A 13839-nucleotide genomic window follows, 5' to 3' on the forward strand; every position below is an offset into this window, starting at 1 on the left:
ATTGGAAATCATTGTGAGGTATACACGGATCACAAGAGTTCGAAATACATTTTCACGCAGAAGGAGTTAAACCTTAGACAAAGGAGATGGTTGGAGCTCATCAAGGATTATGATATGAGATTGCATTACCATCCCGAAAAGGCTAATGTAGTAGCTGAAGCATTGAGCCGTAAGAGCCATGTCAATACATTAATGACAGGAGAAATACCAAGGGAGTTAGCCGAAAATCTTCGAGAGTTATGTTTGGAAATAGTTCCGAGAGGCTATGTAGCAGCATTGGAGATTCAATCAACTTTGATGGATAGAATCAGAGAATCTCAGAAGACTGACAAGGAAATTGCCTCTATAAAGGAGAAAATGAGCGAAGGAAAGGCTAAAGGATTTCGTGAGGATGAGCACGACACCCTATGGTTTGAAGACCGTGTTTATGTGCCCAATGACCCGGAGATCAGGAAGTTGATTCTGCAAGAGGCACACAATTCACCATATTCGATTCACCCAGGAAATACCAAGATGTATTTGGATTTGAAGGATATTTTCTAGTGGACCGGAATGAAGAAAGATATTGCGGAGTATGTAGCAGTTTGTGATGTATGTCAGAGAGTAAAGGCAGAGCATCAGAAGCCAGCAGGATTGCTACAACCATTGCCGATACCCGAATGGAAGTGGGATAAGTTAGGCATGGATTTTATCACAGGATTACCCAGGACTCGTTCAGGCTATGACTCGATTTGGGTTGTAGTCGATCGGTTGACGAAAGTAGCTCATTTCATCCCAGTAAAGACCACTTACACCAGTGCTAAGTTGGCAAAGATATACATGACCAGGATTGTATGCTTACATGGAGTTCCAAGGAGTATAGTATCAGATAGAGGAACCCAGTTTACCTCAAAGTTCTGGAATCAGTTGCATGAGACTTTGGGAACCAGACTGGAGTTTAGCACAGCTTTCCACCCGCAGATAGATGGACAGACCGAGAGAGTCAATCAGATTTTGGAGGATATGCTAAGAGCTTGTGCGCTAGATTATGGATCTAGTTGGGATGACAATTTTCCATATGCAGAATTCTCTTACAACAACAGTTATCAATCCAGTTTAAAGATGGCCCCTTTCGAAGCCTTGTACGGAAGAAGGTGCCGAACACCGTTGTCATGGGATGAAGTTGGAGACCGCCAGTTGTTTGGACCTGATTTGATTAAGGAGTCTGAACAGAAGGTGAAATTAATTCGCGATAGGCTCAAGGTAGCTCAATCCAGATAGAAGAGTTATGCAGATTCTAAACGCAAGGAGACAGTTTACGAAGTTGGAGATAGAGCTTATCTTCGAGTATCCCCACTTCGGGGAAGAAAGCGCTTTGCTGTTAAAGGAAAGTTAGCGACACGATTTGTAGGACCATATCGAGTATTGGAACGTATGGGAGAAGTGGCCTACAAGTTGGAATTGCCTGAAGGATTGTCAGGAGTTCATGATGTGTTCCACGTTTCTCAGTTGAAGAAGTGTCACGCAGAAATGGCTGACATACCCTTGAGAGACACAGTGCCATTGGAAGCAATTCGGTTGGACAGTGATTTGACCTATGAGGAGAAACCAGTTAAGATTCTAGAGTATGCCAGTCGAGTCACCCGCAGCAAGGTTATCAAGTTCTGTAAGGTTCAGTGGAGCCACCACATGGAGGATGAAGCCACCTGGGAGCGAGAGGAAGATTTGCTCAAGGACCACCCTCACCTATTTTCTAGCCAACTCGAATCTCGAGGGCGAGATTCATCTTAAGGGGGGTAGGTTTGTAACATCCCAAATTTTCAATTTGGAATGTTATACATTAGATCATCAATGCATATCATATTTTATTTGCTTTTGGTTTGATCCTAGAAATTTCTACGCAACTCAAGGACCCACGGAGAGAGTTGGGGAATTCATTATTTTCATATTTGAGTTTTCTCAAATTTTGCGAATAGGATCATTTGATTTTAATTATTTTATCATCAACTATTTCTATTACAAAAATATGAGAGAGGGAATAAAATGACTTTCCAAAAATAAATAAATATTGAGGATTTAATAATAAAATCAAATAAGATTTTATTTCGAAGTTTTTCGGTATTTTATTTGAATTTAGGAAAAATGTGCATTTTTCAAAATTGCATTTAGGCCCCAAATAAATGTTCACCTTGTGCGGCTTGATTTTAGAAGTCCGGGAAATTTTATTTCGGGATTTTTGGAGTCCGTTTATTATTTCTTTTATTTGTTTTTCTGCGCGTAATATTAAAAAAACGCGAACCGACTTCGGGCCGTACCCGAGCGGGACTCCGCCCGGCGGCAGCCTTTAAATACCGCCGCCCCGAGACGCCCCAGCCCACCGCGCCCAAAATCAGAGCCGCCACCGCCGCCGCCCGCCGCCGGAGCCGCCGCCGCCGGACCCAGGTCAACCTCGTTTTCGCCGCCGGTTTTTTTTTAAAAAAAGTCACGGTTAAAAAAAGAAAAAAATTCGCGGTTTTATTTTTTTAAGTTTCGGTTTTTTAAATATATCGGTTTTTCCGATTTATTTATTTAGCAAGCGTTCGTTCGTTCTAGTGAACGTTCGTCATTTTTCTTTTTCTCGGATTAAATCCGCGATTTTTCTGATCGCGATTTTTGATCCGATTTTCGTTTTAGTATAACTTTTCGCTCGTTTATCGGAATCAGGCGATTCAAGCGCCTGGAGTTTCGTCTCGAAACCCTCTAACCATTTAACCAACTTAAACAAGTTTTTGCCACTGTAAAAATTGCCCTAGATCCAGAATAGTAAACGAAGCTTGTTTCTTTTGCCGTTTGACTTTCGTTGCTTCGTTTGATTTGATTCTTTTTGCCAACCGGAGTTCTTAAGTTGAACCTTCTGGTTAGATCTCTTATTTGAATTTTACCAGTGCATTAGATAAATACTTATTGTATGCTTGTTTGTTTGTCTGCGATAGAATACCCGGAGTGCGCCGCCTGTTACTTCGAATCTCTAGGTTTCGCGGATCATCAGCAAGGCAAGTAACACTTTGATCATACCTCCTACTACCCAGTTTTATTGCATTAGATCAATCCTCAAACATTGCATGATTAGGATCTAATTAAATTGTGGGTTTGGGAAGTAGTTGAGGTAGTACCTATTACATGTTTATTTTCAAACCTTTGGGAGTTACTTCTACGTTTTCCTATTGCTATGCTATGCTAGTAGACGTGGATTGGGTGAGTGATATCCATGACAGATGTGAGTTTGTTAATTAATGGTTTATCTAAGGTGGCAACTTAAATACACATCTGGGTGGATTGAGGTACCTGGGTATTCCAGGATTGCCTGTATTTTTTTATGGACCGCCACCCAGGCCCAAAGGGATCATGAGATTTTTCATACTAGAAACTTCCGTGTGCAGCCACAAGCTATTATGGGCTCTAGCATAGTTGATTAAGTCATGCGAACTCTTACAAGGTAGACTAGCAGATGTAGGGGAAAGTAGGTGTAACGGTCTATCCATAGTAAGGTGCTAGCGCTTCTGAAAGACTATGTCTCGGTCATCCGTCTTCTCAAACACCATGTAGTGCGAGAAACCAAACGGAGGCGATCGAGTCTTGTGGGGAAAAGTGGGCAAACCTCTGCACAGTGTATAAACTAATCATGGTTAGCCGTGTCCCCGGTTATGGACATCTTGAGTATCTAGTACTTGGATTATCATGTGAATTTCAACATGTTACTCTAAAATTTAATTTTGTGGGGTTTGTTTAATGATGTTTAATTGGGATTGAGAATGTTGTCAACCATTCTCAATGTTTAACAACTACCATGATAGTTAAATAAAATTTATTCCTTTGCAGTAGGGAAAAATTGGCTTTTTGCAAAACTGTAACCATAGAGCTTTCCACCAGCCAAATATGCATATAGTATAGCTGTTTCATTCCATTACTCTCTATGTGTTACTTTGCCAGCATATTCCATGTGATGACCCGTTTTCGGGCTGCAACGTTAATGTTACAGACTTTTCAGACGATGATTAAGGAGTTTTTAGGTCGTGGTTCTATACTCAGTGATGTCGTTGGAGTTGATGGACTTACTTATCTTCCAAGCCTTCCGCTGTTATCGTTATTAGATGGCCTTAAGCCATATTTATTGTAATAAGTTCTCTATTGAGACACTCGATGTAATAAGTGTGTGATTGCTACTCTGTTATAAATCCTCCAAGTACTATGTGGTGTCAGCATTACTGATCCAGGGATGACACCTGAGCACAGAGATCAGACCGTTTGAGGTCTGGTCGCTACATCTTAGCATCACCCTTTAATGAGAACGGAAATATTTTGAGTATATAATCGTAACGCAATCTCTCATCATTAGTGAACAGGGCAGCTATATCATTTAACTTAGTAAGATGTGCCACAACAGTTTTAGATTCATAGCCATAAAACGGATCAGATTCAACCAAAGTAATTATATCAGGATCAACAGAGAATTCATAATCCTTATCAGGAACACATATAGGTGAAGTAGCAAAAGCAGGGTCGGGTTTCATTTTATCCCTAAGTGATTCTTTGTTCCATTTAACTAATAACCTCTTAAGCTCATATCTATCTTTGCAAGCTAAAATAGCGGCAGAAGATTCCATATCAAAAAGATAGCCCTCAGGAATAACAGGCATATTTTCATCATCACTATCATCATCGTATTCAGATTTCAATAATTTCTTTTTCTCTAGCCCTAGCAATTTGTTCATCAAGAAATTCACCAAGGGGCACAGTAGTATCAGGCATAGAAGCAGTTTCATCATAAGTATCATGCATAGCAGAAGTGGCATCATCAATAACATGCGACATATCAGAACGAATAGCAGAAGCAGGTGTAGGTGTCGCAAACTTACTCATAACAGAAGGTGAATCAAGTGCAGAGCTAGATGGCAGTTCCTTACCTCCCCTCGTAGTTGAGGGATAGATCTTGGCTTTTGGATCTCTCAAGTTCTTCATAGTGTCCAGCAGATATAAATCCCAAGTGACTCAAAGAATAGAGCTATGCTCCCCGGCAACGGCACCAGAAATTGGTCTTGATAACCCACAAGTATAGGGGATCGCAACAGCTTTCGAGGGTAGAGTATTCAACCCAAATTTATTGATTCGACACAAGGGGAGCCAAAGAATATTCTCAAGTATTAGCAGCTGAGTTGTCAATTCAACCACACCTGAAAACTTAGTATCTACAGCAAAGTGTTTAGTAGCAAAGTAATATGATAGTGGTGGTTGCGGCAACAAAAGTAAAGACAGCAAAAGTAATGTTTTTGGTATTTTGTAGTGATTGTAACAGTAACAGCGGGAAAGTAAATAGGCGAGAACCAGTATATGGAAAACTCGTAGGCACCAGATCGGTGATGGATAATTATGCCGGATGCGGTTCATCATGTAATAGTCATAACATAGGGTGACACAGAACTAGCTCCAATTCATCAATGTAATGTAGGCATGTATTCCGTATATAGTCATACGTGCTTATGGAAAAGAACTTGCATGACATCTTTTGTCCTACCCTCCCGTGGCAGCGGGGTCCTATTGGAAACTAAGGGATATTAAGGCCTCCTTTTAATAGAGAACCGGAACAAAGCATTAGCACATAGTGAATACATGAACTCCTCAAACTATGGTCATCACCGGGAGTGGTCCCGATTATTGTCACTTCGGGGTTGCCGAATCATAACACATAGTAGGTGACTATAGACTTGCAAGATGGGATCAAGAACTCACATATATTCATGAAAACATAATAGATTCAGATCTGAAATCATGGCACTCGGGCCCTAGTGACAAGCATTAAGCATAGCAAAGTCATAGAAACATCAATCTCAGAACATAATGGATATTAGGGATCAAACCCTAACAAAACTAACTCGATTACATGATAAATCTCATCCAACCCATCACCTTCCAGCAAGCCTACGATGGAATTACTCACGCATGGCGGTGAGCATCATGAAATTGGTGAGGGAGGATGGTTGATGATGACGACGGCGACGAATCCCCCTCTCCGGAGCCCCGAACGGACTCCAGATCAGCCCTCCCGAGAGGTTTTAGGGCTTGGCGGTGGCTCCGTATCGTAAAACGTGATGATTTCTTCTCTCTGATTTTTTCTCTCCGAAAGCAAATATATAGAGTTGGAGTTGGCGTCGGAGGGCATCCAGGGGGCCCATGAGGTAGGGGGCGCGCCCCCCACCCTCTTGGACAGGGTGTGGGCCCCCTGGTCTTCATCTTTGGCGAGCATTTTTTATTATTTTTTCTAAGATGTTCTGTGGAGTTTCAGGTCATTCCGATAATATTTGTTTTCTGCACATAAAACAACACCATGGCAATTCTGCTGAAAACAGCGTCAGTCCGGGTTAGTTCCATTCAAATCATACAAGTTAGAGTCCAAAACAAGGGCAAAAGTGTTTGGAAAAGTAGATACAACGAAGACATATCAATATGACACGCTTTCCTGTTTTTGGTACATACTATATCTTATGATAAGGCACCTTTAAGTCGCCACTGTGATATTGGTTGTGTCTTGCATATGATTTCTAGCATGTACTGCTTCTAATTTGTTGAAATGACATACAGTTTGAACTTAACAGAGTGATATTGGTTGCATCTTTCATATGGTGTCTAGCTTGCAGTGCTTCTACTTTGTTGAAATGCCTTCTGCTTAGTTACCACATCATAGGTGTGAACATGTCACACCATCCTGTTTTTCATACATATTCCATCCTCGCATCATGTGTTTTCCTTTCATCCGAGTAGTGTTCGTTAGTATCATGCATGAATGAGTTCTGAAGAGCGAATTTTATTCCTTTTTCTTATCGGTTTGACTTCACAATGCAAAATTATTACAGCTGAAGGAAATTAGTCCGGCAGTGGATGATGGTGGTCCTTCGGAGCAACTCAAACAGGGGGTCTCTACAGATTCTACTCCGCCATCCTCCCAACAAGATTCGCAAGACAACACAAGGCTGGACAGTCAACGTAGCTGTGTAGACGATGAGCACATCTCCCCTACTCCACCATCACAGGTGCTTGCTCTAACTTGACACTATTATATGTGGTTGCATGTTGCGTATGATGTCTAGCTTGTATTGCTTCTAACTTGAATTGCATCTGCTTACTTTACACATAATGCCTGTGAATATGACACGTGTTCCTGTTTCTAGAACATACGTGTACATGGTGAGCACATCTCCCCTACTCCACCATCACATGTGCTTGCTCTTACTTGGAACTGTTATACGTGGTTGCGTTTTCCGTATGATGTCTAGTTTGTATTGCTTCTGATTATGTTGAATTGCATCTGCGTAGCTTACAACTTATACCTGCAACGATCACTTACCCATAAGACACATTTAACTTGGGACTGTGATGTAGGTTGCATCTTGCACTGTCTTTTAGCTTGTACTGCTTCTAATTTCTTGAAATGGCACTTACGACGAGACACTTTTTACCTGATAGAGTGATATTGGTTGCATGTTCATATGGTGCCTAGCTTTCATTTCTTCTAATTTTGTTGAAATGCCTTCCGCTTACTGTTTTTTCATACATATTCCATCCTCCTATCCTATGTGTGAATATGAAATGCTATCTTTTTTTGTATATATTCCATCCTCCTATCCTGTGCTTGCCTTACATTAAAGTAGTGTTCGTCTGTATCATGCATCAACCAGTTATGCAGAGCTAATTTTATTCATCTTCTTGTGGTTTTGACTTCATAAGGCATATCAGAAAATAGGAAGGAAAAGAGTAAGTTAGGGGATGTTGGTGGTCCTCCGCACCAGCGCAAACGAAGACTCTCTAGATTTGCCACTGCTACTGCTAATGAAGTTGAAGTCCCAAGTCTACATGATGAGTTCATCTCCCGTACTCCACCATCGCAGGTGCTTGCTCTAAGTTGACAGTGTGATAATTGGTTTCATGTTGCATATGTTGTCTAGCCTGTATTTCTTCTATTTTGATTAAATTGCACCTGCTGAGTTTATACGTTATACATGTGCATATGACATGGCTTTCTGTGTCTAGAATACACTGCATCTATCTATCATACCATGTTCTTACATCAAAGTACTGCTGTTGTGTATCCTCCATCAGTCACTCATGATTGGACGCTTTTAACATGGCAGTTTGATAGTGGTTGCATCTTGCATTGATTTCTACGTTGTACTGCTTCTAATTTTTCGAATTGCCACTTATGACAAGACACTTTTAACTTGGCAGAGTAATATTGGTTGCATCTTTCATATGGTGTCTAGCTTGCATTACTTCTATTTTCTTGAAAATCCTTCTGCTTAGTTTGCACATCGTAGCTGTGAATATGTCATGTCGTCCTATTTTTCTTACATATTCCATCCTCATACGGTTGTCTTACATCAAAGTATTGCTTGTCTGTATCATGCATCAATGATTTCTGAAGAGTGATTTTATTCTTTTGTGTTGTGGGTACAGCTTGACATGGCAAAGTCAAAAAAGAGCAAGGAAAATAATATAGTAGGGAGTGCTATTACTCGTCGGGTGAAACGGAAAAGGTTCTGCCGTCGAGATTCTGCTGGTACTTATAGTGCAGTAGAAGGTCCAAGTCCACCGGCTAAATCTACAAACACAATATCACCTGCTCCACCAGCTGCAGCATCCGCTTCAACTGTACCAGCATCTCAACCAGTTACTCGTTCGTTTGCTCTGGAACTGGCCAGATCCCAAGCTGCCTTCACACCTAACACTACTTCTGAAGCACTGCTGACACAACAGGACTTGGCAAGATCAGATGAACCTCATGAGCATCAACACCAAGACGGTACCTGACCGAGTCAAGTTGCAGTTGCATGCTCCTTTATATGTACTCTCATAGTTTGATGTACACTAACACTTTCCATATTCATTGTTGAACTAGCACCACGACGCAAGCGGAAACAGACATCAGGGATAATGCTTGACAGATTAACAAAGTCTAAAGTAGGAAGAATGGAGATCCATTTTGAGGCAGGTTTAAAAAGGCCACGTGATGCTACAGAGTCAGCCAAGTTAGTATCAGAGGCAGCCGTTGCCGTTAGGTGTCATGCACGTATCCTCGCAACGTGGATCCAGTACAGGAATGAGAAAGACAATACCCAGTTTAACACCTTCCTTGACCATTTATCCGTAAGTAATGTTATTCATCGCAATTAGTAATATTGTCTTGCTCTGTCCCATACTTTCTAGCTTCCTCCTAATAAGACTCACATTCTTTTTTCAACAGATGAGGTTCAAGTTGGATCCGAAAGATGATGCAACTAGACAAGCATGCACTCATGTTTTTCAGTCTGCTCTGCGACAGTATCGGTACCACCTTAGAAAATCTCACTTTGAAGGCAAGGCTAACAATGAAATCGCCCAAACATCTCCAGTGGAATATATTACAGATGAAGACTGGACAACCCTCGTTAAACACTGGTCTGATCCAAAGTATCAGGTAGGCTATATGTATTTGATCAGACCACATATTGAACTTGTATTTATGTATGTGCCTTACAAGTGTATCTTCTTCTAGGCTACCTGTTTGAAGAACAAAACCAACCATTCTAAAGTGAAATTCCAACATACCACAGGATCTCGTAGCTATATTGCACACTGCGAGGTTCTTGTAAATAGCTGCTACTTGCTTCTTTTTTTGTGCCATATTATTGTATCTATATTGACCTGTTCCAAATACAGAGGAAATCCCGTGCGGACCAAAAAGAACCTGAACTGAATGCAGTGCAAATCTTCAAGGATTTCCACACCAGCAAGATGAAGGGCATGAGCACACGAGTTCAAGCCGCTATTGTAAGTCCTTACTCCTCCTGCCTTGAACTGATTGGTACTGTGATGTGTTCATTTAACTACTTGGTTTGCAGCCAATGTCAGTTACTCTGTTCACTTTTATTCACAGTTGTCTTAACATATCATTTCACCTTACATGGTTTAAAAGAGATGAAGGATATTCTTTTGGTCTTGATCTGTAATCTAGTTGTCATGTTCACGTGGGCACACAATGATAAAATAGCCTGTTTGTTTTATATCTGTTTGCCCATGATATGAATGATTTCATACTATGTTCATCCTACTTTAAACCATGTCTCTTTATCCTTAGATGTCAACGAATGTGAGGAAATAGACAATACAGTAGGCATGCTACATGGACATATGTTCCGAAAGTGATTTTATTATGTAGTTGGCACTACAATACATGCTAATGTATTACAGTAGTTCACCAAAGTAAGTTATGTATAAACGTTTAACCTACTTTGTTTGTTTTTGTCTCAGTAACTTATCTGGTACACTAATCTACAAGTTCAAACTTTCAGCAAGCTATGGAACAAATGATTGAACAGCCACAACCACCTGAAGGTGATGAGGCTACTACAGGCACAATGTCACCTCTTGCTGCAGTGCGTCAGTATCTCTCCACTAACAGTGCAAAAAGCACCTTCCTGCGTAATTCTGGGTTGGTTGTCAAGGTAACCTCGTTCAAATCGCCTACTGAACAAAATCTACCTGCTAGACAGAGTGATATATCTGTGCTCCAGACACAAGTCCAATCCCTAATGGATGTTGTTTCGAAAACAAGAATAGTGGTTGAGAAATGTCATCAAGATATGAATGGTTTTGAAACCAGACTATCAGACATTCGCTTCGTTGTTCAAGAGCAATGGCGGAAAAAAGGTGGATATCGTGCTGCTCCATCAGATTCTACAGCCTGAAACATTAGCACTCAGGTCAAATGATCTGTGCTTCTATACATCTGATGGTGCTTTTATCTGGAAGGACTGTAAACTTTATGCCAACAGGCCTTTTGTTGTATGGTTTGAATTTATTTTGTTGTGATACAACATTTATGATGCTGCCTCAGGCTACAGTAATTATGGCACTATTTTTGTATAGTGTAGGTTTATCTTAGTAATGTATTCGGCCGAAAGCTTCGTAGGAGCCCAACATGCCAACATTCGTCGGGCCCATTCCAATTGGGCTAAAAACGATTACGGGCCGAAATTGGCATGTAGCCCACTAAAAATATCTGGGCCTAAATCAGCATAAGCTTTCATATTTTTTTGGTAGGCTTGTGCCCATAGTGGGCCTTTAACAGGCCTAAACATAATTTGGGCCCTCAGTAAAAATAGGCCGTTTACAGGTGTAAATATCTTGAGCCCATAAAATACATGGGCCTTTAATAGACCGAAAGTGAGATTGGGCCCTGATTGTGCCAAATAACCCACTGGACTTTAACAGGCCGAAATTTGGATGGACCGTAAATGCGCCGACCTAATACACGGACCTTTAACAGGCCAGAACTTCAGTCGGGCTAGATTATCGTCATTTTTATATGGGCCGTTAATGGGCCCGATATGACGTTGGGCCACATATGGCCCATGGTTTACGTCCAGCATTAACAGGCCAAAAATGACAATAGGCTGAAAGTGGCCCAAAGCTATAGTGGGCCTCTAACAGGCCGAATGTCAGACATGGCCGAATATGACCCAAATCCTTCACAGTCATTTATGGGCCGAAAGTTTTGATGGCCTGTAAATGGGCCCAAATGAAGTCGGACCTTTAACAGGCCGGAAATACATCGTGCCGTAATTCGGCCCAATTACTTAGCGGACTGTTAACGGGCCAGAAGTGACCATGGGCCGCGTTGATGACAAGTTTAGGACAGGCCGTTGACGGGCCGATTTGACAGAGAATGTTGGGCCTTTAGCTGGGCCGGCCCATTATGGTCGGCAGAATCTTGTGGGCCTTTAGCTAGGCCGGCCCATTGTGGTTCACAAAATCTTGTGGGCCTTTAGCTGGGCCGGCCCATTATGGTCTGCAAAATTGTGTGGGCCTTTAGCTGGGCCGGCCCATTATGGTCGGCTAAATTTTGTGGGCCTTTAGCTGGGCCGGCCCATTATTGTCCGCTAAATCTTATGGGCCTTCGGTTGGGCCGGCTCATTTAATCTTTGTGGGCCACTTTTGGGCCGGTCCACGTGTCAACATATCATAGGCCCATCTCGACCGTTGGATGAGTGACACCTGTGCCAACGTGGAGCTGACGCGTGGATCCGTCAGCCAATGAGAATTTTACACGTGGAAAATCGGCATTGGTCGTGGCTGTTAACGGGTTATCGGATCCAAAATCCGACCCGATAGCTTAACGGCGTTCCGTTACGGTGGATGCCACGTGTCGGTCACCCTTAACGAAAGCACTTCTGTGACGCGCGATCTATTGTCATGGAAGTGGACACTTCCGTGATGATAATTTTGGCAATGTCATGGAACACTTCTGCGACAGCACAGGTATGACTATCTTGATTCTGTCATAAATTTGTCATGGATGTACATGCATGACAGAAAACGCGACCTACTGTGACAAACACGTATCAACACGGAAGTGTATTTTTTTGTAGTGATGGGACCAGACACTGCTTAACAAACGTTTGAAATTTGGCCGGACTATATCCTTTGGCCGGACTGTTGGACTATGAAGACATAAGATTGAAGACTTCGTCTCGTGTTCCGATGGGACTCTACTTGGCCTGGAAGGCAAGCTAGGCAATACGGATATGTATATCTCCTCCTTTGTAATCGACCTTGTGTAACCCTAGCCCCCTCCGGTGTCTATATAAACCAGAGGGTTTTAGTCCATAGGACAACATACAATCATACCATAGGCTAGCTTCTAGGGTTTAGCCTCTCCGATCTCGTGGTAGATCAACTCTTGTACTACTCATATTATCAAAAATAATCAAGCAGGACGTAGGGTTTTACCTCCATCAAGAGGGCCCGAACCTGGGTAAAACATCGTGTCCCCTGCCTCCTGTTACCATCCGCCTTAGACGCATAGTTCGGGACCCCCTACCTGAGATCCGCCGGTTTTGACACCGACAGACACCATGAATAATTTATCATACATGTCACTCTTGATTCATTGCCCATCCCGGTACACCGCCGGAGGCATTCATATAGAGTCATATCTTGTTATAGTATCGAGTTGTAATCATTGAGTTGTAAATAAATAGAAGTGTGATGATCATCATTCGTAGAGTATTGTCCCAAAAAAGGGAAGGCCAAAAAAAGGAAGGCCCAAAAAAAGAGAAAATAAAAAGGGTGTAAGTGCATCTAGTGCCCCTTAGTGATTTTGGTGTATTGAAGACTTATAGGTTAAGGGACTAATGCGTGTGTGAGTGTACACAGGTCTATAAGTCTATGAGGAGTTTGATATTTACAGGAAAAGTCAACCCCTAAAAATGAATATCTTCGACTGAAGATTTTGGTATTTCTAAAGACTTTCATGAAGACTTTGAAAGTGAAGAAATTGGTGTGTCCGTGAAGACTTGATATTCATGGGAGAAATATGAAGCTTGAAGATTTTCTTGTTCATAGTTTTGTTTTTCTCTTTCTTGAGTCATAGGAAACACCGTACTGTTAAAGGGGGTCGAGGAAATACTAAGGAAAATTTTCCATGTGATGCTCAACCCAAAATCCTACACCTACCAATCCCTTCGAGTGAAGCCATTGGAAATCTCATACAGTTCAGTCAATTTCTTCAGTGACAAAGACGAAGTTCTTCTGGTCTCTGAGGAATTTGTCCTGACTGAGGAGTTAGGAATTCGCCAGTGCAGATTGCCTACACAGTGAGGAACATGATAGCCCTGAGGATTTTGCTACTCAAAATTCCGACCGTTGCTGTGCTATGCGCCAGCTGTCCCAAAATATCTATCCACCTAACGGTCATATCATTCAAGGGCATTTATGTCTTATCATGTCGGGCTGCTCCCTAGGATATAAATAGCCGCCCCCTACAACCACTATCTGGTTGGCTGCTCCGAG

This window comes from Triticum urartu, chromosome 1A, assembly GCF_056163025.1.
Source record: "Triticum urartu cultivar PI428250 chromosome 1A, HENAU_Tu73, whole genome shotgun sequence".
Taxonomy (NCBI): Eukaryota; Viridiplantae; Streptophyta; class Magnoliopsida; order Poales; family Poaceae; genus Triticum; species Triticum urartu.